This window comes from Schistocerca serialis, chromosome 3, assembly GCF_023864345.2.
Source record: "Schistocerca serialis cubense isolate TAMUIC-IGC-003099 chromosome 3, iqSchSeri2.2, whole genome shotgun sequence".
NCBI lineage: Eukaryota > Metazoa > Arthropoda > Insecta > Orthoptera > Acrididae > Schistocerca > Schistocerca serialis.
The window spans coordinates 225,340,004-225,365,110 of NC_064640.1; the positions used below are offsets into that span (position 1 = coordinate 225,340,004).

A 25,107-nucleotide genomic window follows, 5' to 3' on the forward strand; every position below is an offset into this window, starting at 1 on the left:
TGTTATATCCAAGTATTTTTATGTGTTTACAGATTACAGTTAAGACTCGTTGATATTGTAGTTATAAAATACTACATTGTTTTCTTTTTGCGAAGTGCGTAATTTTGCATTCTTAGCACTTGAAGAAAGTGTCCAGGTGTTGCGTCACTCTGAAATTCCATCAAGATTAGACTGAACATCTGTGGACCGTATTTCAGGCAGATCTTAATTGTAAATAACTACACCATCTACAAAAAGTCTGAGGTTACCGTTAATATTTTCTGCACTGTCATTAATATTCAAGATGAACAGCAAGGGCACCATCACACTTTCCTGGGGAACAGGGTGTCCCAGGAAGAATGGCCAATATTCAGGGATGTTACAGGAACGATTGTTTGAAGCAAAGAACTTCATACAGACATATCTACATCTACATACATATTCCGCAATCTACCATATGGTGCGTGGTGGAGGGTACCTCGTACCACAACTAGCATCTTTTCTCCCTGTTCCACTCCCAAACAGAACGAGGGAAAAATGACTGCCTATATGCCTCTGTACGAGCCCTGATCTCTCTTATCTTATCTTTGTGATCTTTTCGCGAAATGTAAGTTGGCGGCAGTAAAATTGTACTGCAGTCAGCCTCAAATGCCAGTTCTCTATATTTCCTCAGTAGCGATTCACGAAAAGAACGCCTCCTTTCCTCTAGAGACTCCCACCCGAGTTCCTGAAGCATTTCCGTAACACTCACGTGATGATCAAACCTACCAGTAACAAATCTAGCAGCCCGCCTCTGAATTGCTTTTGTGTCCTCCCTCAATCAGACCTGATAGGGATCCCAAACGCTCGAGCAGTACTCAAGAATAGGTCGTATTAGTGTTTTATAAGCGGTCTCCGTTACAGATGAACCACATCTTCCCAAAATTCTATCAATGAACCGAAGACGACTATCCGCCTTCCCCACAACTGCCATTACATGCTTGTCCCACTTCATATCGCTCTGCAATGTACACCCAAATATTTAATCGACGTGACTGTGTCAAGCGCTACACTACTAATGGAGTTTTCAAACACTGCAGGATTCTTTTTCCTATTCATCTGCATTAATTTACATTTATCTATATTTAGAGTTAGCTGCCATTCTTTACACTAATCACAAATCCTGTCCAAGTCATCTTGTATCCTCCTACAGTCACTCAACGACGACACCTTCCCGTACACCACAGCATCATCAGCAAACAGCCGCACATTGCTATTCACGCTATCCAAAAGATCATTTATGTAGATAGAAAACGACGGCGGACCTACCACACTTCCCTGGGGCACTCCAGATGATACCCTCACCTCCGATGAACACTCACCATCGAGGACAACATACTGGGTTCTATTACTTAAGAAGTCTTCGAGCCACTCACATACTTGGGAACCAATGCCATATGCTCGTACCTTAGTTAGGAGTCTGCAGTGGGGCACCGAGTCAAACGCTTTCCGGAAGTCAAGGAATATGTCATCCGTCTGATGCCCTTCATCCATGGTTTGCAGGACATCATGTGAAAAAAGGGCGAGTTGCGTTTCGCAGGAGCGATGCTTTCTAAAGCCGTGCTGATTCATGAACAGCAACTTCTCTGTCTCAAGGAAATTCATTATATTCAAACTGAGAATATGTTCGAGAATCCTGTAACAAACCGATGTTAAGGATATTGGTCTGTAATTTTGAGGATCCATCCTTCTACCCTTCTTATATACAGGCGTCACCTGTGCTTTTTTCCAGTCGCTCGGGACTTTACGTTGGGCAAGAGATTCGCGATAAATGCATGCTAAGTAAGGAGCCAATGCAGTAGAGTACTCTCTGTAAAAACCGAATTGGAATCCCATCAGGACCTGGCGATTTATTTATTTTCACCCCATTCAGCTGCTTCACAACCCCAGGGATGTCTATCACTACGTCCTCCATACGGGAATCTGTACGAGACTCAAACGGCGGTATGTTTGTACGATCCTCCTGCGTGATAGATTTCTCAAATGCTAAATTTAAAATTTCAGCTTTCGTTTTGCTGTCTTCCGTTGCCAGGCCAGACTGATCAGTGAGTGACTGGATGGAAGCCTTCGACCCACTTACCGATTTTACGTAAGACCAGAATTTCCTTGGGTTTTCAGCAAGATATTTTGCTAAGGTATGACGGTGGTAGTGGTTGAATGCTTCACGCATCGCTCTTTTTACAGCAGCACGAATCTCTACTAACTTTTGCCTGTCCCCATTCTCCCGATCGTTCTTGTATCGCGAGTGCAACTGCCTTTGCTTCCTGAGCATTCTCCGAATTGCGCTGTTAAACCACGGTGGGTCTTTTCCGTCCGTAACCCACTTTTTCGGCACATACTTGTCCAATGCGTGATTTACAATGTGTTTAAAATTTGCCCATAATTCTTCCACGACCATCGTACCGGAAGTAAATGAAGTCGATTCATTTACTAAGTGGAATGCTAACAACTGCTTAATTGCTCTTTCTAGTAAGAATACCCTCCTAGCCTTCTTCACCTACTTTTTAACTTTCGTAACCATACTCGTAATGACAACATCATGAGCACTAATCCCTGTCTCGACACTGACACCGTCGATGAGGTCTGGTCTGTTCGTGGCTACCAGATCTAAATTACTTCCATTACGCATTGACTGTCGATTTAGCTGCTCAAGACACTTTTCTGATAATGTGTTCAAAAGTAATTCACACGACGGCTTGTCTGTTCCACCTGTAATGAATCCATAGACATCCCAGTCTATACTAGGTGGGTTGAAGTCGCCTCCGACTAATATAGCATGATTTGGGTACTTCTGCAATACAGAATGTAGACTCCCTTCGAATGATTCTAGAACTGTCACGGTGGAACCTGGTGGCCGGTAATAACACCCCACAATTAACTTTATTTCCCCTAGCCCTGTTAAACGTGTCCAGATAACTTCACAATCACACTCTACTTTGACCTCAGTAGACACAATACTTTTTCCAACTGCAGTGGAGACACCACCTCCTACGGTGTCTAATCTGTCTTTCCGATACACGTTCCAACCCTCACTGAATGTTTCAGAACTTCCTATCTCAGGGTTCAGCCAGGTCTCAGTCCCGAGAATAATTTGCGAGCCACACGCTTCCTGGAGGGCAGTAAATTCAGGAACTTTATTCCGAACACTCTGAAAATTTACTGCTAGTACCTTGATAGCTGAAGTGTCTTTACACTGAGCGCGTCTTGATTTCCCTGCATGCACGTCGACTGGTGAGTGTTCATCAGGACACCTCGCACTACTGCCTAGCCTAAAAAAAACCCACGTGCACGCCACAAGTACTCTGCTACCCAAGTAGCCGCTTCCTTTGTGTAGTGCACCCCTGACCTATCTAGGGGCGTCCTGCAATTCCCCACCCAATAGCGCAAGTCTAGAAATCTGCAGCCAAGACCGTCACAGAGTCGACAAAGCCTCTGGTTGAGATCCTCCACTCGGCTCCAAACCAACGTCCCCGATCCGCTCTGGGAACAATGCTGCAAATAGAGAGCTCTGCTTGCACCCCACGTGCGAGGCCAGCGGTCTTCACCATATCCGCCAGCCGCCTGTACGCACTGAGGATCGCCTCAGAACCCAAGCGACAGGCATAATTGGTGCCGACGTGAGCAACTATTTGTAGACGACTGCACCCCGTACGCTCGATAGCTGCCTCCACATCGTGGATGAGGCTCCCCGGCAGACAAACCGAGTACACGTTGGATTTCTTTCCAGCCCTGTACACTATTTCCCTAAGGGGCTCCTTCACCCGCCTAACGTTGGAGCTCCCAATAACCAGCAAGCCTTTGCCCCCGTGTGCCTGCTCGGACCCACTGGCAGGATGAACGGGCGAGGCCAGCCGGCCAGCCTCCACATTGGCCCTCCGCCTCGAGTGACGCGAACGCGTTGCAGCCCGCCACTCACCCTGAGGTGAGTATCATCCAACGCGCCGGGTACACTAGACGGTGCCTCGGCGGCTGAGTCAGCGGACGCAGCAAGCGACACCTGTGGTGTCTCAAGCGACGCGCCAGACCCTCCGCCATCGCTGCACCTCGAGGCAGCAGCCTGAAGGCGGCTGACCGTGGCCAACAGCACGCTCAGCTGCTCGCGAACCGCGGAAAGTTCCCCTGCGCCCGCACACAGCACGCATACACCCTATCCATCCTACTGCTAATATCTAACGACTCCGCGAATTTGTACTCTACGGCTGTCAATAAGCAATATTACTCCTCTCAAATACGGGAATACGCAAGGATTTTATGTAATTAAATATGCAAGCGCACAAACACTCGGAAAGAAATTAAGAATCAAACTACAAAACAAATATCAAAGCTAAACATGCGACTCGCTACTGCACTGCTGCAGCGCTAATGCTTCACCAGCAGCTGCTCAAGGCACACTGACCTATGTCAAAAGCGCACTGGCTGTCCAAAACAAACAACTGCGCGAATTTATACTCTACGGCTATCAATAATGGCAACGGCCTTGCCGCAGTGGATACGCCGGTTCCCGTGAGATCACCGAAGTTAAGCGGTGTCGGGCGTGGCCAGCAGTTGGATGGGTGACCATCCTGCCGCCATGCGCTGTTGCCATTTTTCGGGGTGCACTCAACCTCGTGATGCTAAATGAGAAGCTACTCGACCGAATAGTAGCGGCTCCGGTCAAAGAAAACCATCATAACGACTGGGAGAGCGGTGTGCTGACCGCATCCTCAACCGAAGATGACACGGCGGTCGGATGGTCCCGATGAGCCACTTGTGGCCTGAAGACGGAGTGCTTGCTTTGCTATCAATAAGCAATATTACTCCTCACAAATACGAAAATACGCAAGGATTTTATGTATTTAAATATGCAAGCGCACAAACATTCGGAAAGAAATTAAGAATCAAATTACAAAACAAATATGAAAGCTAAATATGCGCTACTGTACTGCTGCTGCACTGATACTTCATCAGCGGCTGCTCAAGGCTCACATATGCCCTATTCCGAATGATTTTTGAGACAAAACACAATTAATGTACATCGTTATTTATTTGCTGTATCCTTCAATAAATTGCCAGCTTCACACATGTACGCATGTACAACAGTTAGTTAAAATAACAATATTCGTTTAGCAAAGTATCAGTTTAAAAATATGTTTTTTAGCACATTCATCTCCAAGTACTATCGTACACGTCACATCACAGCTGATGTACGGTGCACAATCAGTGTTCGAGTATTCCAGCGCCAACTTCAATGCATTTGTTCACTCTTGGAGAACATGTTGTGTTGCCTCTCTGACTACCTCAGCACGTTCCCTAATGAGGGCAGCAGTGTCCATTATGCGCCCACGCAATTTATCTCACGTATTCATCTTTTGCTTGTACATCTCAGACTTCATTCAACCTCAAAATCAAAATGGCGTAAGGTCTGGCTATCTTAGTGGCCAGTTAATTGCACTACCACGACCAAACCAGCGACTAGGGAAGTGCGGCTGAGAAGTTTTCTCATACGTCTGGTAAAATGTAGAGGGTCTCCATAATGCTGGAAGTACATCGCAGTCCGTGAGGGTAAGAGAACGCTCTCAAGCTTTGAACATGAAAATCATTCTGTCTTGTTATTCGCTCTTCTAAAATGCGTGAACCTATCAGTATGTTACCGATCGTGTCACACCAAACAGTGATTGTGAAAAGAATTTGTAAATTCTTTTCCACTGTAGCGTGCAGATTCTCCAGCGGACACCGATAATTATTGAGTGTGTCGTTGATTACGTTCCATATAAACGCGTCTACACGAGTAAAAAGTATTAATGGAAGCAAATGACGATTGTCATGTAACCAGAGGCACTTGCGACAGCGGCGCTTCCCAGGGGAGTGAAATGCCAGAAGGAGACCTGGCTGCTCTTTGCTCAGCGGTTGTGCGTGGGTCTCAACCCATGCCCCTCAGGCAGGCGACAGACGGCGGCTGACGGTTTGACGCCGAGTTCCTCCCTGGGTCTCATCATTTGCGGCAGCAGACAGGAACAGCAAGCCAGCAGGGCTATGACGCCAAGTCTCACAAAGGACCCAGTGTGGCGGCAGACACAGCCTGGTCTCGAACCATAGGCTGCTGCTGGCGCTGCCCAGTCGTCTGATTGGCCAGTGGTGCTCCAGCACTGTAGTGCGGCTACTCAGCATTACCAAGTCCCTGACTCGAATAACGTCCTATCCTCAAATTCAGCCTCATTTATACTCCATTACTGCCCATTTGTTCCTCTAAAACCTGGTGGCTAGTCACACTGCCCATAAGAGAGAGACTGCTTCAGTGCAGTGGCAACGACCCAATTGCTACTTCATTATGAATTACCTCGAAGAAAACTGTCTATTGACACACAGTCAACATGGGTTTAGAAAAGATCGCTCCTGTGAAACACAACTAGCTCTTTATTCAAATGAAGTGCATAGTGCTATTGACAAGGGATTTCAGATCGATTACATATTTCTGGTTTTCCGTAAAGTTTTAGACACTGTACCGCACAAGCGGTTTGTAGTAAAATTGCATGCTTATGGAATATCGTCTCAGATATGTGACTGGATTTGAGATTTCCTGTCAGAGAGGTCACAGTTCGTTGTAATTTACGGAAAGTCATCGAGTAAAACAGATCTGATTTCTCGTGTTCCCCGAGGTAGTGTTATAAGCCCTTTGCTGTTCCTTATCTATATAAACGATTTGGCAGACAACCTGAGCAGCCATCTTACGTTGTTTGCAGATGACACTGTCGTTTATGGACTAATAAAGTCATCAGAAAATCAAAACAAATTGCAAAACGATTTAGAAAAAATATCTGAATGGTGCGAAAATTGGCAGTTAACCCTAAATAACGAAAAGTGTGAGGTCATCCACATGAGTGGTAAAAGGAATTCGTTAAACTTTGGTTTGCAATAAATCTGTCTAATCTAAAAGCCGTAAATTCAACTAAAAGCCTAGGTATTACAATTACAAACAACTTAAACTGGAAGGAACATATAGAAAATGTTGTGGGGAAGGGTACCCAAAGACGGCGTTTTATTGGCAGGACACTTAGAAAATGTAGCAGAACTACTAGGAATGTCCGTCGTCTTTTAGAATACTGCTGCGCGGTGTGGGATCCTTACCAGAAAGGACTGACGGAGTACATCGAAAAAGATCAAAAAAAGGCAATACGTTTTGTATTATCGCAAAATATGGGACATGTTGCACTTACACGAGGATCTCCTCAGCATGGATCTATCAAACGAAAAAATTATCTAATCTAATGAAAAGAGTGTCACAGTAATGATACAGAATTTTGGCTGGATAAAATTAAAAGAAAGGCGTTTTTCGTAGCGACGGAATCTCCTCACGAAATTACAATCACCAACTTTTTCCTCCGAATGTGAAAATATTTTGTTGACACCGACCTACATAGGGAGAAACGAACACCCCGATAAAATAAGGGAAATCAGAGCTCGTACGGTAAAATATAGGTGTTTGTTCGTACCGCACGCTATACGAGATTGGAATAATAGAGAATTGTGATAGTGGTTAGATTAGCCCTCTGCCAGGCACTAAAATGTGATTTGCAGAGTATCCTCATAGATGTAGATGTAGATTCATTGCTGCGTGGGGCAATTTACCATTGCGCTAAGCTATACTTGCTTCACAACTCACTTACGCATCTATTATTCTGCCTTATTTGTCGACGTAGCATGGCTGATGGCCAGCGCTGTCACTATAATACTCCGTGGTGGCCTCCATGCTACTTTCAGCGCTTACAATAAAGATTTATTACTTTTCCAGATTTCTGGGTAGTGTCACAACGCAGCATAGTAGGAGTAATACCACCTACATTATGTATATATGGGTTTCTCATTCAGAATGTTGTTTGCTTGTGAGATGATCGTATGATCGTGTTACGCCTCACATACGAACAGAAACGTCTATCAGCACATGTCAGAATTTGAGAGTGGCAGCATCGTGAACAATCGAAACAGTGGTTTATTGTTCCGCGATGTCACTACTTGCGTTGGTTGGCATCCCACGATTGTCACGTGATATGGAATTAATGCGATCAGTAGATTCCTATTCAGCGACATGAGCGATTGTAACAATCACATATGTCTGGAGCCCGTGGGACATGCATATTCATTCAGCTGTGCAGGATCACAAAGTAAAGTTACATGCCAAGAACCTGGAAATGGGTTTGCTTACTACACAACAAGTATCGACGCGGAGAGTGAGGTGACGTCAGTGCAGAAACCATTGCTGCTGCAACCCTTGACACTGCAGCAGAGGGAGGTAAGGTGACAACCCTGGACACAGGAGTGGCGCCATGACACTCTTTCTGCGTATACCATCATGGTTTTTCAGCTTTCCCATCGCTATCATACATGCTCCAATACCTGGTATCATGCTATTCATGGCTAATGCGTACAGGAAATGTCTACTTCTGGTTCTCATAGCCGGTAACTTGGACAGCAACCCTTACGTTTCCGATTCCATAAGGCCAGTGATATTGCCAATTATTTGAGGTCACCAAAACGTTATGTTTCAGCAACACGATGCAAGACCGCATGTAACCACACTCTCCAAACCTACCTCTATACGGAGGGTGTACAACTGTAGTCCTCGCCAACACGTTCTCCAGATCTCTCGCCCATTGAATACGTTTGGTCACGGGACTACGATGCTTGCACTTGACACTTCGATTGGCATGTAACTGAAGCAGCATAGCGTGCTGCACCCATACCTCTCATACAAGCTCAGTTCAACTCAATGCTCAGCCAAACTGGAGCCATTGTTGCTGCCAGAACTGGCAAGTCTGTGTACTGCTTGGGCCACTCTTATTAATGTGACCACCCGACAAAAGTCTGAATGACCACCTTTTGCAGTGTGAGATGTGCAGAAGTAGTCAGTAAGGTTCTAGGGGTTCAGAGAGGGATGTGGAGTCATGCCGACCCCACCACCATTGCCAGCTGTTCTACGTTTCTCGGTTGAGGCTCCATGATGGGATCGAGCTAGTCTCACAGATTCTCAACTAGGTTCAATCGAGGGAGGTTGACAGCCAGGGGAGAACAGTGTAGTCATCCTGGTGCTCCTCGAAACACGCAACACATACATTGCAACCTATGTGACATGATGCTTTGTCCTGCCGGTCGGTGGCATCATGTCAAGGAAAAACCAAATTCATGTAGGAGACAGATGGATATAAGTATTTTGTTGAAATATTGTGCCTCCAGAATGATGAGATTACCCAGGGAATGCCACTGAAAACATTGCCCAGATCATAACGCTCTCTCCTGGTTGCAGGGTGTTTCCTTTCAGACATTCCTATGGAACATAATACGTAATTCATCTGAAAAGGACAGCTGTCGAGACACTCAGTGGCCGTCAGTTGAAGTATTGGCGCGCAAATTACAGCCTTTGCCTCCGATGAATAGCAGTCAGCATGGGTGCATGAACCAAACACCTGCTCCAGGGCTCATACACAACGAAGTTCGCTGAACAGTAGTTGAGGAGACACTTTTGCTACCTTCTTGGGTCGTACTTTAACCACAGTTGCACATAAATACTCTACAAAAATAGCCGTTTCGGAAATACATCCTCCCTTGGCCCGAATGCCAATGATCATACCCTTTTCGGCATCATATAAATCACTCCATTTCCACATTGCGATAATAACTGCACTGTTTTCCGCATCCCCCCCACACTGCTGGTGGTGTCACATATCACCTCGCCGGCCGAAGTGGCCGTGCGGTTAAAGGCGCTGCAGTCTGGAACCGCAAGACCGCTACGGTCGCAGGTTCGAATCCTGCCTCGGGCATGGATGTGTGTGATGTCCTTAGGTTAGTTAGGTTTAGCTAGTTCTAAGTTCTAGGGGACTAATGACCTCAGCAGTTGAGTCCCATAGTGCTCAGAGCCATTTGAACATATCACCTCAAATCTCTGAGTGGTTATTGCATGTTGACGTCGAACATAGGCGGTGGCCACATTAATGTTACTGGACCGTGCAAAATTCGGAACTCTATGCTTCCAAATCACTTACAGTTTTATTCACGTATTCTTTCTACTACACTGTATAAGCACTACAAGTAAAATGTTATTATGTTCTACCCGTCCTGGGGAGCAGTTTCATGGCCAGCAATATATTTTCGATCGTTCTTACAATGGGCTACAAGGATGTCATCAACTATTACCACTGGCGGATTCTGATTTCTATTCCAAAACAATGTTTGCATATATCTCCACAGCTGTCAGGTGTTGCAAGTATGAAGTTAGTAATGTTTTCCCACTAATTAGCATTTCAGCACGTAAGTGGATCTGGAACGTTCTGGCTTTGCTCAGATGTTAATTATACAACGAAACTAATTTTCGTTGAGAGAAGAGCAGTAGAAAGAAAGGAGGAAAGTTCAATAGCCCATCATGCTGTTTTGCACAGCGTGATCACCAAAGATATTAACTAAACAACGAAACTAGTCTTCGTACAACGAAGACGATGGAGACAAAACGGAATGTTGGGGCTCAAATCTTCAACGACGACGGTATGACTATGTACCGAATACTTCCTCTGTGGGAGAAGGATAAGGAAGAAATTCGTCTGCATCTCATTCAAAGAATCGTCCTGGAAATTGCTTCAATCGATTCAAGTGAACCATAGACAACCTTAATCTCTGTGACTACATCATTCACTCGAAATCTATTTCCACTGGAAGCAAATCTACTATCTTAGCACAAATAAATTATTATTCATTTAATGCATCAGACTGAAGAGGTTTAATCTATTTTGGCGCTTTGCACACTATTATCAACATTAATAATTGTACATCAGCCTACTGCAACGTTACCCCATTTTACCATACTCAGGGAAACAAGCAACGAAGTAATTCCACAGGCCAAGAACAAACGGTTTTCTTATATCTAGGAATTTAGAATTGATTTTAGCCAAAGTTGGGAAGTTAAATCAAAAAGTGAAATCAGTCTTCCTCTAACCACTCTTATTTTTTGATCGTGGTTGTTTAACATGCACTTCAAGATGAAATGTGCATTTGTAACTCTGTTTTGTGCACTTCTAAATCACTTGTACGAGGATTGGTTCCTGTAGGTTTGCCCTATTGCCGGTCTGCTTTCCAATTAGTTCCAGGAATATCCACCAGATGGAGTTGGAGGTTACTGTTTGAGCTCTGGCCATACAGGGCTGAGCTAGAATGACGTCACATGATAAATCAGTCTGGAAACATCTATGCTGAAGTTTTTGCACTAGTGTAGTTGAACAGAAATAATATAAGTAAATCACGTAGATGGTTTTTGCTACTTATTCAGAGATTCAACGCTGAAAGGAAACCAAAATTAGAATAAATCTGTAAAACCTGTACAGAACATTTACGATTGTGGACTACTGGGAAACGAAAACGTCTGAAAGAAAAGCCATTCCGATACCGGTTGTTTGTGAGGACTGGTGTTGCCCCTCTGATACTAATGACGATGACAGTGATTATGCGGGTATGGCATTAATTCCTCAGCGTTTAAACTGGGATGAGTTAATAACTCACCACAGATCTCAAGCCGTCAATAGAAGCTTCTGAATTACTGGCTTCCAACAAAAATGTACTGGATCCAGAAACCATAGTTAACTTTTACCATACAACGTAAAAAGTATGCTACCCTTCTTGCTCTTGAAATGGCACATCTGAGGCATACTATCCCTGATGAGCCATTCCAATTGAAATAAATCTCTACTGTAACTACTTAATGGTTTTAGTTCAAAAGAACGCCATGAGAAAATGACTCTTTCAAGATGTGATTAAACAATTTATAGAATAAAGGTAAATACTAACCTTGCTTCAATGAGAAGCGGCAGCATTCGCCTAATTTGCGTATGAATAGGTTCTCAGATTGTTAACTAGCTTGTGAAGATACTATTTCTTAATATTTCTACTTGATTTATTTCACAATTAGTTCGTCACCCATAGTAAAACATAATACACAGTTTTTCCTTAGTGTCAACTTTTTTACCAATCAACAAGGCAAAAAAACGTAGTCTCATCACCAAAACCTCTTTTTAGACAGAAGGAGCTCATTTTCACATGATTGCTGATAACAAAAACATTACACACGATGTGTCACATACAAAATCTTAAAAGTCAACTCAGCTAACAACTATGCCCAATCTGATTTGGGATGCATACAGTTCTATGTAACACAAATTTTTTGTCCAAAATGTTCTAGAATTTCCTTTGTCAAAATAATTATTATAACGACATCTGTTTTTAGAAACAGTGGCGATTTATGCAAAATTTATACCTTGTTATGGTCACAAAAATGCGATTTGCAAAAGAAATTTTCCTATATTCCTGCAATAAAATTTAGAAATATAAAAATCCATCACGTCCCAAGATTTGTTTACACATTGCAGTATTAAATTATTATGCCAAGCAGAAATTTTCTGGTGAAGTTAACTGCGGTTTTTGAATACACTGAAGACTATTGTCTGATAAACAATCAATTACGTTTTCCTACAGCTCATATGACAATTGCAATTTTGGTGAGTAACTGTCATATACGGGAAAAACTGTATATATCAAATGAAATCCAATAAAAACTTTTAAGGTTAACAATGATTTTTAAATATAGACTTCTGTAAAGTGAAATCTGTAGGATGACCAGTTTTCATAAATTTATGTCTTCGTGGTTTAACTCGCACTAAAATGGTAAATTTGAAAAAGAATACTATTTCGTAAATACTTCAAAGTATCGTGTACCTATATAAGAGTCGTAAATCTCATACTTTACGATCTAAATCGGAATAAATGTTAAACAAGTGGATGTGGAATCGTATCTTTCGGTTGTGCCCAGGCTGGTGTCGTAACGACCTGTTGATCCAGGAAGCCCTTCATTTTTATTTTTTACACTCTCAAGAAGACAATCTCGTGTTCTGCACGAAATTAGTGAACACCTGAGGTAATGGGTCTTCCTGAATGTTTTCTAGTTGATTTTCTCGGTTCTGTGCACAGCTCAGGGCAAGTTTGAAATTTGTTTTAATACACAATGGTACCAAAATTTGTTCAATATCAGCTGCTCCCTCAAGGGAAATGAAAGATGAACATAAAACCGTAGTTTTGCTCTTTGAGAAGATTAAGTCTCATAAACATCAATGGGTGGTTTGTCTAGACTTATGAACGGCAAACTTTCTCCTTGGTTTGCAAAGTGCTTCTTGTGACTCTGGAATAGCAGAGACAAAGCAGATGACAGTGTTGGAAAAGAACGGCCAAAGAGAGAAAACATGTACGGAGGGAGGAAGAATGTCATTAACGACCCCTTAGTTGAACGAGAGGAAATCATTTGTCGTCTACTGTATATCAAGTTGGGCCTTTTGAAGCAGTTTGTAAAGGCTTTTGATAAGAACGGGTCACGCTTTCCCATATACAGGGAAAAATGTCTGAGCTGAGAACGGAAAAATTCAAGCAGGAGTATTTGACTACCCGCAAATAAGGCAACTCTGCATATTAAAACTGTCGAGGAACGCTACCAAGGAAGATCGGATATCCACGTGATGGCAGTTTACTGCTCGAATTTAAAAATGGACCGCTCCATAATGCATTCAAGAATGTCACGGAAAAGAAGCTTCCTAAATGTTCAGGGACTGGAAGTTATCATCAATGACCTTTTTATTTAGTATAGAATAATAGTTATATAATACAATAGTAAAATTATTGTTTCATTTTTTATCCATGGACTTATATTAAAACAGTATGACATATATTTCACTAAAATCTTGTATTTTAGAATTTTGAGCTCCTTGGCAAATATTAATGAGTTGTTTGAATTCAGAGCATGAAATGCTTAGCAAATCAGCTCAAAACACTCCGGTGTTACGCAAATAAATAGCACTTTACACGAATCTTAATGCTCATTGTTACACTAATAATAATCTACGTTTTTGCTCATGAGTATTATCTTTCGCTATGTGCTCTGTGGTAATGAAGGTTAGAATGTAACGTACCTTGAATCAGAATTATTACAAAGGGGCACTGTCTTACTTGAAAGGGCAGTTTAGAAAATTGGTCATAACCTTGTTCAAGGAGCCGTAATATCATTTGCATGAAATGAGTTAGAGAAACATGAGGAATTGTTAATCTTCCTGAACGAGAGTCCAGTGTTTCCATGGCTGCACCACATCGTACATAAAATACAATGTGGACTGCTGATGTGCTGCTATTATTTTTTATTATCTGTTGTTGGATTTACTGAAAGAACAAGTTTTGAAGTATTCGAACATGTTGGGTTGGCTACACCAAAAATAGCTACCTCACGTGAACTGGCCAATGGGAAGGCTGTCGTGATAAAATAAAACGTTATAAACTACACAAAGGGCATCCATCGCATTCACCAAATTTCATTAACAAAACCCAGCGGGGTGACGAAGTGGGATGACCCAGAAGTCACAGTTAGGAGATCAGTGGTTTGTATCTTTATCAGTCCATCCACATTTAGGTTTCCTGCAGTTTTCCAAGCATAAGCTAGGATAGGAGAGTGCTGAGAAAGAAACCTAAATGTGAATGGCCTGACAGAGATTCGAACCACTGCCCTCCTGACTGTGAATCCTGTGTCTTCCCACTTCGCCACCTCGCTGGGTTTGTGCTTTTGTCTAAGGAAAGGAGTATACTCCTACATAGAAATATGGAAGCGATTGCGCATGCGCATGCCCGCGCGTCTGTGTGTGTGCGCGTGTGCGTGTGTATGTGTGTGTGTGTGTGTGTGTGTGTGTGTGTGTGTGTGTGTGTGACTGTGAGCTCGTGGTCATGTGCTCGGCGGAAGGCGGGCTGGGGCGACGGTAGCAGACACGCGAAGGCTTACCTCCAGGGTCGTTACGACGCTTTCTCGTGTGTCGGATAGCCAGATGAAGGATTTACTACCGTTCCTGTTCTCTTGAACAATCTTATAGCACACAGCCATCTCTGCAGAAGCAGAGCAAGAAGGAGGAACTTCGTTACTTGGTCATTTCTAGCACTACTCTATATCTACATCTACAGGGCGTGGACACAAATATGGAACAACGTAAAGTACAACAGGAACCATGTCTCCTTGGAACACAGCATCTACATCTACATGATTACTCTGCTGTTCCCAAGAAAGTATCTGGCTGAAGGTTCAATGAACAACCTTCAAGCTGTCTCTCTACCGTTCCACTCACGAACGGTGCGCGGGAAAACGAGCACTTAAATTTTTTCTGTGCGATCCCTGATTTCTCTTATTTTATCGTGATGATCATTCCTCCCTATGTAGGTGGGTTCCAAGAGAATGTTTTCGCAATAGGAGTAGAAAACTGGTGATTGAAATATCATGAGAAGATCCCTTCGCGACGAAAAACGCTTTTGTCTTAATGATTGCCACACCAATTCACGTATCATGTCTGCGGCATTGTCTCCCCAACTTCGCGGTAATACAAAACGAGCTGCCCTCCTTTGCACTTTTTCGGTGTCATCCGCCAGTTCCATCTGATGCGGATCCCACACCCCACAAATACACCCGAGAATAGGGCGGACTAGCGTGGTGTAAGCAGTCTCTTTAATAGACCTGTCGCACCCTCTAAGTGTTCTGCCATTGAATCTCAGTCTTTGGTTGGCTGTGCCCACAACATTATCTATGTGTTCGTTGCAATTTAGGGTATTTGTAATTGCAATTCTTAATTATTTGGTTGAATTTACAGTCTTCAGATTTATGTGACTTACCTTGAATCGAAATTTATCTGTTTTCTTTCAGTACTCATGTGAATAACTTCAACGTCAATTGCCACTTTTTACACCATACAGGTACATTATCTAAATTATTTTGCAGTTCGTTTTGGCCATATGATTACTTTACAAGACGGTAAATAACAGCATCATCTGCAAGCAATCGAAGACGGCTACTGAGATTGTCTCCTTCCTGCTGAACTTGTTTCTGGCTTTAGCCAGCCATTTGATATTCACTGCTGGCTATTGGGGCTTGGAGCTCTGGTTCCTTCCCAACACAGCTACAACAATTATCAAGTATAATACTGACCGTTTTTACAACTAACTGACTGTGTTTTACCTACCCCCTTTTAGACAGACGCCCTTTCTGTGGTTCCCTGAGGCCCACTAACATAAACAACCTCCCAGTCCCTTCCACACATTCCCCACTACCTGTGTAGCAGCTTCCTGTGTGTAGTGGATTCCTGACCTATTAAGCTGAACCCGGAAACCCAGCGCCTGATGGCGCAAGTCAAGGAATCTGCAGCCTACACCGTCACAGAACCGCCTGAGCCTCTGATTCACACTCTCCACTCGGCTCTGCACCAAACGACCACAGTCCGTTCTATCGACGATGCTGCATGTCACTATTGGAGAACAAATATTGTACCATGAAATGGATCTGATCAGACAAAATTGACACACAGTCCTGGAAGTAATATGACCTTGTAGAGCTACCATGGGGTCCAAGGCATACCAGAGTATGGCTGACCAAATCTTCACCAAACCCTCGCAATGTTTCGCTCTTTGCAGCAAGCAGTCTGTAACATGGGCTTGGGACATGCACATGACAGACATTAACACGGGCAGCAGTTGGAAACAGTGTAAAACAAGACTCACTCAACCAATTGACTTTCTTCCATTGCTCCATATTTAAGGTTTTAGGCCTTCAGTACCACAATTTCCTGTTACATCCATTGCAGTCGCTAATGCTTGGTTTTGAAATTCCACGTCAGCCTGCAATTCTCTGCTTATGAAGACCGCTTCATGTTGTTTTGGTGCTTACAGGTTCTCGAGTGCGACATTGAATTCTGCAGTGACTACTATATCTGTTGTCCTCTTATTTTTCGTCACAGTCCTCTTCAATGATCATCTGTGGTGGTTACTGAACACACACTATCGTTCGCATTGTGACTCAGAGGATGCGTTTCCGCTCTCATTGTATTCGGTACAAATCTTTGATGCGGTGCCTCATGAATCACGAACCACTTCAGCTACTTGGTAACAGAAGCAAATACCATAAAAACACCAAAAACTTGGCAATATATGAATTCACTTACCTCTGACATAACACACTTACAGCTACACAAAACACCTTTCTGACCACGACTGACACTTGCAACGAATTGAGGGCATCGAACAGGTGCCATTAGTGATGAAATACAACAGCTAATCCAGCAGGTTTGGCTAGCATCTGCATTTATGTTCAAGAATGCTTTGTATTTCTTGAAGTGCTTTCATGTTTTTGTCCAACACCTGTATATCTACAGCCCTTGTCGAAACACTGTATATCTACAAACCCTGTATATCTGCAAACCACTATGAAATGTATGGCAGAGGGTACTTCCAGCTGAACTAAACACCGTTTCTTCTCCTTCCATTCACGTACGCATTTCGTGAAAAATGACCGTTTATACACCTTTATACGCGCTGCAGTTAACCTAATCCTGTACTCTCGATCCCTGTAGGGTCGTTGTAGTATATTCCAAAATTCGTCTACTAAACTGGTTCCTGACACTTTGTATGTAGGTGTCTGCCAGTCCAGTTTCTCCAGAATTTCCGTGACACTATCCTGCAGATCAGACAAACTTGTGATCATAGCTGTGTCTCTTGTCTGTATACGTTCACTACTCTTGTTCGTCCTATTTGGAACGGATCACACACACTAGTGCAATATTCTAGGAAGTGTCGTATGAGTGTTTCGAAAGCAGTCTCCTTTGAAGACTGAGTACATCCTAGAATTCCACTTATGAAACGAATTCTGCGATCTGCTTTGCCTACGGATGAGCAAGTGATATGGAATTATTCAGTTTACAGGGTACGTATATATGACGACTACTTACATTAATGAACACATTATTTTTTGTCCTACTCACTCAACTACATTTAAAAATATTTTCTTTCTCAGGCTACCTGCTTTTAAAGAGAATTTCGCCCTTGAAGTAGAACTGGGTTGTCCAGGGAAAATGATTCTAATTTATATTTAAATCTTGCTACGCTACCTGTCAGACTTAGTACATTATTGTGCAAATAATCAAAAAAATTTTGCAGCGTATTGAACTCATTTGTGAGTCACTGAAAGCATTCATAATGGGTAATAAAGTTCACTTTTTCCTCTACCGTTGCAGGTGAGTAAATCCCTATACTTCTGAAATTGTGGTGGATTATTTATGACGAATTTGTGACATCACAGTTAAAATACACAGCTCCTTTATGGAATTAACTGCTTCCAGTTGCTGACCTGCTATTTTGTAGCTAAATGATAAGGGATCTATTTTTCTATTTATTCGCAGCACATTACACTTGTCTAAATTGAGATTCAATTGTCATTCCCTGCACCATGCGTCAATTCGCTGCAGATCCTCCTGCATTTCAGTACAATTTTCCATTGTTACAACCTCTCGATACACCACAGCATCATCTGCAAAAATCCTCATTAAACTTCCGATGTCATCCACAAGGTCATTAATGTATATTGTGAATAGCAACGGTCCTATGACACTCCTCTGCGACACACCTGAAATCACTCTTACTTCGGAAGACTTCTCTCCATTGAGAATGACATGCTGCGTTCTGTTATCTAGGAACTCTTCAATCCAATCACACAATTGGTCTGATAGTCCATATCCTCTTACTGTGTTCATTAAACACTGTGGGGAACTGTATCGAACGCCTTGCGGAAGTCTACCTGTGAACCACTCTTTATGGCTCTCTGAGTCTCGAGGACGAATAGCGCGAGCTGGGTTTCACACGACCGTCTTTTTCGAAACCCATGCTGATTCCTACAGAGTTGATTTCTAGTCTCCAGAAAAGTCATTATACTCGATCATAATACGTGTACCAAAATTCTACAACTGATCGACGTTAGAGATATAGGTCTATAGTTCTGCACATCTGTTCGACGTCCCTTCTTGAAAACGGGGATGACCTGTGCCCTTTTCCAATCCTTTGGAACGCTACGCTCTTCTAGAGACCTACGGTACACCGCTGCAAGAATGGGGGCAAGTTCAAATGGCTCTGAGCACTATGCGACTTATCTTCTGAGGTCATCAGTCGCTCAGAACTTAGAACTAATTAAACCTAACTAACCTAAGGACATCACACACATCAATGCCCGAGGCAGGATTCGAACCTGCGACCGTAGCGGTCGCTCGGCTCCAGACTGTAGCGCCTAGAACCGCACGGCCACTCCGGCCGGCGGGGCAAGTTCCTTCGCGTACACTGTGTAAAATCGGACTGATATCCCATCAGGTCCAGCGGCCATTTCTCGTTTGAGCGATTTTAATTGTTTCTCTATCCCTCTGTCGTCTATTTCGATATCTACCATTTTGTCATCTGTGCGACAATCTAGAGATGGAACTACAGTGCAGTCTTCCTCTGGGAAACAGCTTTGGAAAAAGACATTTAGTATTTCGGCCTTTAGTCTGTCATCCTCTGTTTCAGTACCATTTTGGTCACAGAGTGTCTGGACACTTTGTTTTGATCCACCTACCGCTTTGACATAAGACCAAAATTTCTTAGGATTTTCTGCCAAGTCAGTACATAGAACTTTACTTTCGAATTCATTGAACGCCTCTCGCATAGCCCTCCTCACACTACATTTCGCTTCGCGTAATTTTTGTTTGTCTGCAAGGCTTTGGCTATGTTTATGATTGCTGTGAAGTTCCCTTTGCTTCCGCAGCAGTTTTCTAACTCGGTTGTTGTACCACGGTGGCTCTTTACCATCTCTTACGATCTTGCTTGGCACATACTCATCTAACGCATATTGTAACATGGTTTTGAACTTTGTCCACTGATCCTCAACACTATCTGTACTTGAGACAAAAGTTTTGTGTTGAGCCGTCAGGTACTCTGCAATCTGCTTTTTGTCACTTTTGCTAAACAGAAAAATCGTCCTACCTTTTTTTAATATTTCTATTTACGGCTGAAATCATCGATGCGTTAACCGCTTTATGATCGATGATTCCCTGTTCTGTGTTAACTGTTTCAAATAGTTCGGGTCTGTTTGTCACCAGAAGATCTAATATGTTATTGCCACGAGTCGGTTCTCTGTTTAACTGCTCAAGGTAGTTTTCAGATAAAGCACTTAAAAAAATTTCACTGGATTCTTTGTCCCTGCCACCTGCTATGAACGTTTGAGTCTCCCAGTCCTTATCCGGCAAATTAAAATCTCCACCCAGAACTATAACATGCTGGGGAAATCTACTCGAAATATTTTCCAAATTATCCTTCTGGTGCTAAGCCACAACAAATGCTGAGCTAGGGGGCCTATAGAGACATCCAATTAACATGTCTGATCCTGCTTTAACCGTGACCTTCACCCAAATTATATCATATTTTGGATCTCCGTCAATTTCCTTCGATACTATTGCACTTCTTATCGCTATAAACACGCCTCCCCCTTCACTGTCCAGCCTGTCTCTGCGGTATACATTCCAATCTGAGTTTAGGATTTCGTTACTGTTTACGTCTGGTTTCAGCCAACTTTCTGTTCCTAGTACTATATGGGCTTTGTGACCGTTTATTAATGAGAGCAGTTCTGGGACCTTTCTATAGACGCTCCTGCAGTTTACTATTAGCAGATTAATATTGTTATTCCCTGTTGCATTTTGCCTGCTCCTACCTTGCCGCGTCTCAGGAGGCGTCTTGTCGGGCCTAGGGAGGGAATTGTCTAACCTAAAAAACCCCCATGTGCACTCCACACGTACTCCGCTACCCTTGTAGCCGCTTCCGGCGTGTAGTGCACGCCTGACCTATTCAGGGGGACCCTACATTTCTCCACCCGATAGCGGAGGTCGAGAAATTTGCACCCCAGGTCTCCGCAGAAGCGTCTGAGCCTCTGGTTTAAGCCTTCCACTCGGCTCCAAACCAGAGGACCGCGATCGGTTCTGGGAACTATACTACAAATAGTTAGCTCTGATTCCACCCCGCGTGCGAGGCTTTCCGCCTTCACCAATTCCGCCAACCACCTGTACGAACTGAGGATGACCTCTGAACCCAGACGGCAGGAGTCATTGGTGCCGACATGAGCAACAATTTGCAGTCGGGTGCACCCAGTGCTCTCTATCGCCGCCGGCAGGGCCTCCTCCACATCTCGGAATAGACCCTCCGGCAAGCAGACAGAGTGAAACACCTTTCCGCTATTTCCCTAAGCGGCTCCATCACCCGCCTAACGTTGGAGCTCCCAATAACTAATAAACCCCTCCCTCCGTGTGCCTGCTCGGACCTTGCTGAAGGAGCGGCCACATGTCCACTCACAGGTAGAGCGGGCGATGCCACACGGCCAGCCTCCACATTGACCCTCCGCCTCGTGCGCCGTGAACGCCGCTGAACCCGCCACTCCCCTTGGGGAGAGGGTGACCCAACCGCGCCCGGTACCCGCGAAGATGTCTCGACAGCAGGGACAGTGGGTGAAGCATGTAACACCTGGGGTGTACCATGCGACGCACCAGACTCCCCACTGCCGCTACCCGCCGAGGCAGCAGCCTGAAGACGGCTGACCGCGGCCATCAACACGTTCAGCTGTTCGCGAACAGTGGTCAGCTCATCCAGCGTCCGTACACAGCAGTCACACATCCTATCCATCCTAAGAAATCAATTTACTGTAGAGAGTTAATCAACTTTTAACTAGACTGCTAATTCACTAAAGGCGGCTGAATGTTGCCTAAACTGTGGTTGCTAGCCACTTCTTGTAGAAAACAATAAAAATAGCACTACCTGTCTCTGGACTGCTTTCAAAAACAGTTAATATTTTCTGCAGTGTCATTAATATCCAACATGAACGGCAAGGGCTCCAACACACCTTCCTATGGAACATGGTGTCCCAGGAAGAATGGTCAATATTAAGGGAAATCACAGGAACGATCGTTTGAAGCAAAAAACTTCATACAGGCATATGCCGTAATCCGAATGACTTTCGAGCCAGAACACATTTAATGTACATCGTTATTTATTTTCTGTATTCTTCAATAAGTTGCCAGCTTCACTCATTTACAACAGTTAGTAAATATAACATTATTAGTTTAACAAAGTATCAGCTCAAAAATATGTTTTATGACACATTAATCTCCAAGTATTATCGTACACGTCACATCACAGCTGATGTACGGTGTACAATCAGTGTTCGAGTATCCCAGCGCCAACTTCAATGCATTTGTTCACTTTTGGAGAACATGTTGTGTTAACTGTCACTGCCTCAGCATGTTCCCTAATGAGGGTAGCAGTGTCCATGATGCGACCATGCGGTTCATCTCTCGTACATATCTTTCGCTTGTACATCTGAGAATTCATCCAACTTTAAAGTCAAAAATCTAATGATGTAATACCTGGCGATCTTATGGGCCAGTTAACTGGAGTACTACGACCAAACCAGCGACTAGGGAAGAGCGGCGGAGAAATTTTCTGATACGTCTGGTAAAATGAAGAGGGTCTACATAATGCTGGATGTACATTGCAGTTCCTTAGGCCAAGAGAACGCGCTCAAGCATTCATCACGCAAATCATTCTGTCTTGTTATTCGCTTTTCTAAACTGATTGAACCTATCAGCATTTTACCGATCGTGTCACACCAGACAGTGATCGTAAAAAGAACTTGTAAATTGGGTTCCACTGTAGCGTGCACTGGTGTCTAGTCACACTGCCCATAACAGAGAGACCTGCTTCAGTGCAGTGGCAACGACCAAATTGCCACTTCATTATGAATTACCTCGATGAAAACTGTCTATTGACTCGCAGTCAACATGGGTTTAGAAAACAGCGTTCCTGTGAAACACAACTGCCTCTTTATTCACATGGAGTGTTTAGTGCTATTGATAAGGGATTTCAGATCAATTCCATATTTCTGGTTTTCCGGAAAGTTTTAGACACTGTACCGCACAAGCGGCTTGTAGCGAAATTGCGTGTTTAAGGAATATCGTCTCAGTTATGTGACTGGATTTGTGATTTCCTGTCAGAGAGGTCACAGTTCGTAGTAATTGACGGAAAGTCATCGAGTAAAACAAATGTGATTTCGCGCGTTCCCCAACGTAGTGTTATAGGCCTTTTGATGTTCCTTATCTATATAAACGATTTGGAAGACAACCTGAGCAGCCGTCTTAACTTCTTTGCAGGTGACACTGTCGTTAATCGAATAATAAAGGCATCAGAAGATCAAGACAAATTGCAAAACGATTTAGAAAAAATATCTGAATGGTGCGAAAATTGGCAGTTGACCCTAAATAACGAAAAGTGTGAGGTCATCCACATGAGTGCTAAAAGGAATTCGTTAAACTTCGGTTACACTATAATTCTGTCTAACCTAAAAGCCGTAAATTCAACTAAAAGCCTAGGTATTACAATTACGAACAACTTAAACTGGAAGGAACACATAGAAAATATTGTGGGGAAGGCTACCAAAAGACTGCGCCTTATTGGCAGGACACTTCGAAAACGTAACATAACTACTAAGGAGACTGCCTATACTACGCTTGTCCGTCGTCTCTTACAATACTGCTGCGCGGTGTGGGATCCTTACCAGATAGGACTGACGGAGTAAATCGAAAAAGTTCAAAGAAGGGCAATACGTTTTGTACTATCGCAAAATATGGGAGAGAGTGTCACAGAAATGATACAGAATTTTGGCTGGACATAATTAAAAGAAAGGCGTTTTTCGTAGAGACGGAATCTTCTCATGAAATTACAATCATCAACTTTATCCTCCGAATGCGAAAATATTTTGTTGACATCGTCCCAGAGGGAGAAACGATCATCACGATAAAATAAGGGAAGTCAGAGTTCATACGGAAAGATATAGGTGTTTGTATTTTCTGCGCACTATAAGAGATTGAAATATTAGAGAATTTTGATGCTGGTTCGATTAGCCATCTGCCAGGCACTTAAATGTGATTTGCAGAGTATCCTTGTGGATGTAGATGTAGATTCTTTGCTGTGTGGGGCAAATTACCATTGCGCTACCCTACACTTGCTTCACAACTCACTTACGCATCTATTATTCTGCCTTATTTGTCGACGTAGCTTGGCTGATGGCCAGCGCTGTCACTATAATACTCCGTGGAGGCCTCCATCCTACTTTCAGCGCTTACAATAAAGATTTATTACTTTTAGCAGAATTCTGGGTAGTGTCACTACGCAGTGTAGTAGGAGTAATACCTCCTATATTTTGGATATATCGGTTTCTCATCCAGAATGTTGTGTGCTTGTGACATGATCGTGTTACGCCTCACGTACGAGCAGAAACGTCTACCAGCCCATGTCAGAATTCGACAACGGCAGCATCAAGAACATTCGAAACTGTGGTTTATCGTTACCCGATATCACTACTTGCGTTGGTTGGCATCCCACGATTGTCACGCAGATATGGAAATAATGTGTTCAGTAGATTTTTATTCAGCGACATGAGGGATCGCAACAATCACATATGTCTGGAACCCGTGGGACATGCATATTCATTCAGCTGTGCAGGATCACAAAGTAAAGTTACATGCCAAGAACCAGGAAATGGGTTTGCTTACTACACGACAAGTATCCACGCGGAATGAGAGGTTACGTCTCGAGCACTGCGGACTATCAGTGCAGAAACCATTGCTGCTGCAACCCTTGACACATCAGCAGAGGTAGGTAAGGTGACAAACCTGAACGCAGGAGTGGCGCCATGACACTATTTCTGCGTATACCATCATGGTTTTTCAGCATTCCCATCGCTGTCATACATGCTCCAATACCTGGTATCATGCTATTCAGGGCCAATGCGTAGAGGAAATGTCTACTTCTGGTTCTCATAGCCGGTAACTTGGACAGCAGCCGTTACATTTCCGACTCCTTAAGGCCAGTGATATTGCGTTATATTTCAGGTCTCCAACAGCTGTCAGGTGCCAGGTGTCAGGTGTTGCAAGTATGAAGCAAGTAATGGTTTCCCATGAATTAGCATTTCAGCACATAACGTGTCATCTAGCACTGCAGCTGTTCCCTAGCTAGTGGAAGTGGAGCGTTCTGGTTTTGCACAGATATTAATTATACAACGAAACTAATTTTCGTTGAGAGACGAGCAGTAGAAAGAAAGAAGGAAAGTTTAATAGCCAATCATTCTGTTTTGCACAGCGTGGTCACCAAAGATATTATCTAAACAACGAAACT

At 43.4% G+C, this 25,107-nt stretch overlaps 1 protein-coding gene and 1 pseudogene across 1 annotated transcript in view; one reads left to right on the forward strand and one right to left on the reverse strand.

Moving 5' to 3' along the window:
* Positions 1–25,107, reverse strand: part of LOC126470761 (uncharacterized) — a 302,868-nt gene that overhangs the window by 180,090 nt on the left and 97,671 nt on the right. The window lies entirely within an intron of this gene.
* LOC126472341 (5S ribosomal RNA) lies at positions 4,486–4,602 on the forward strand (annotated as a pseudogene).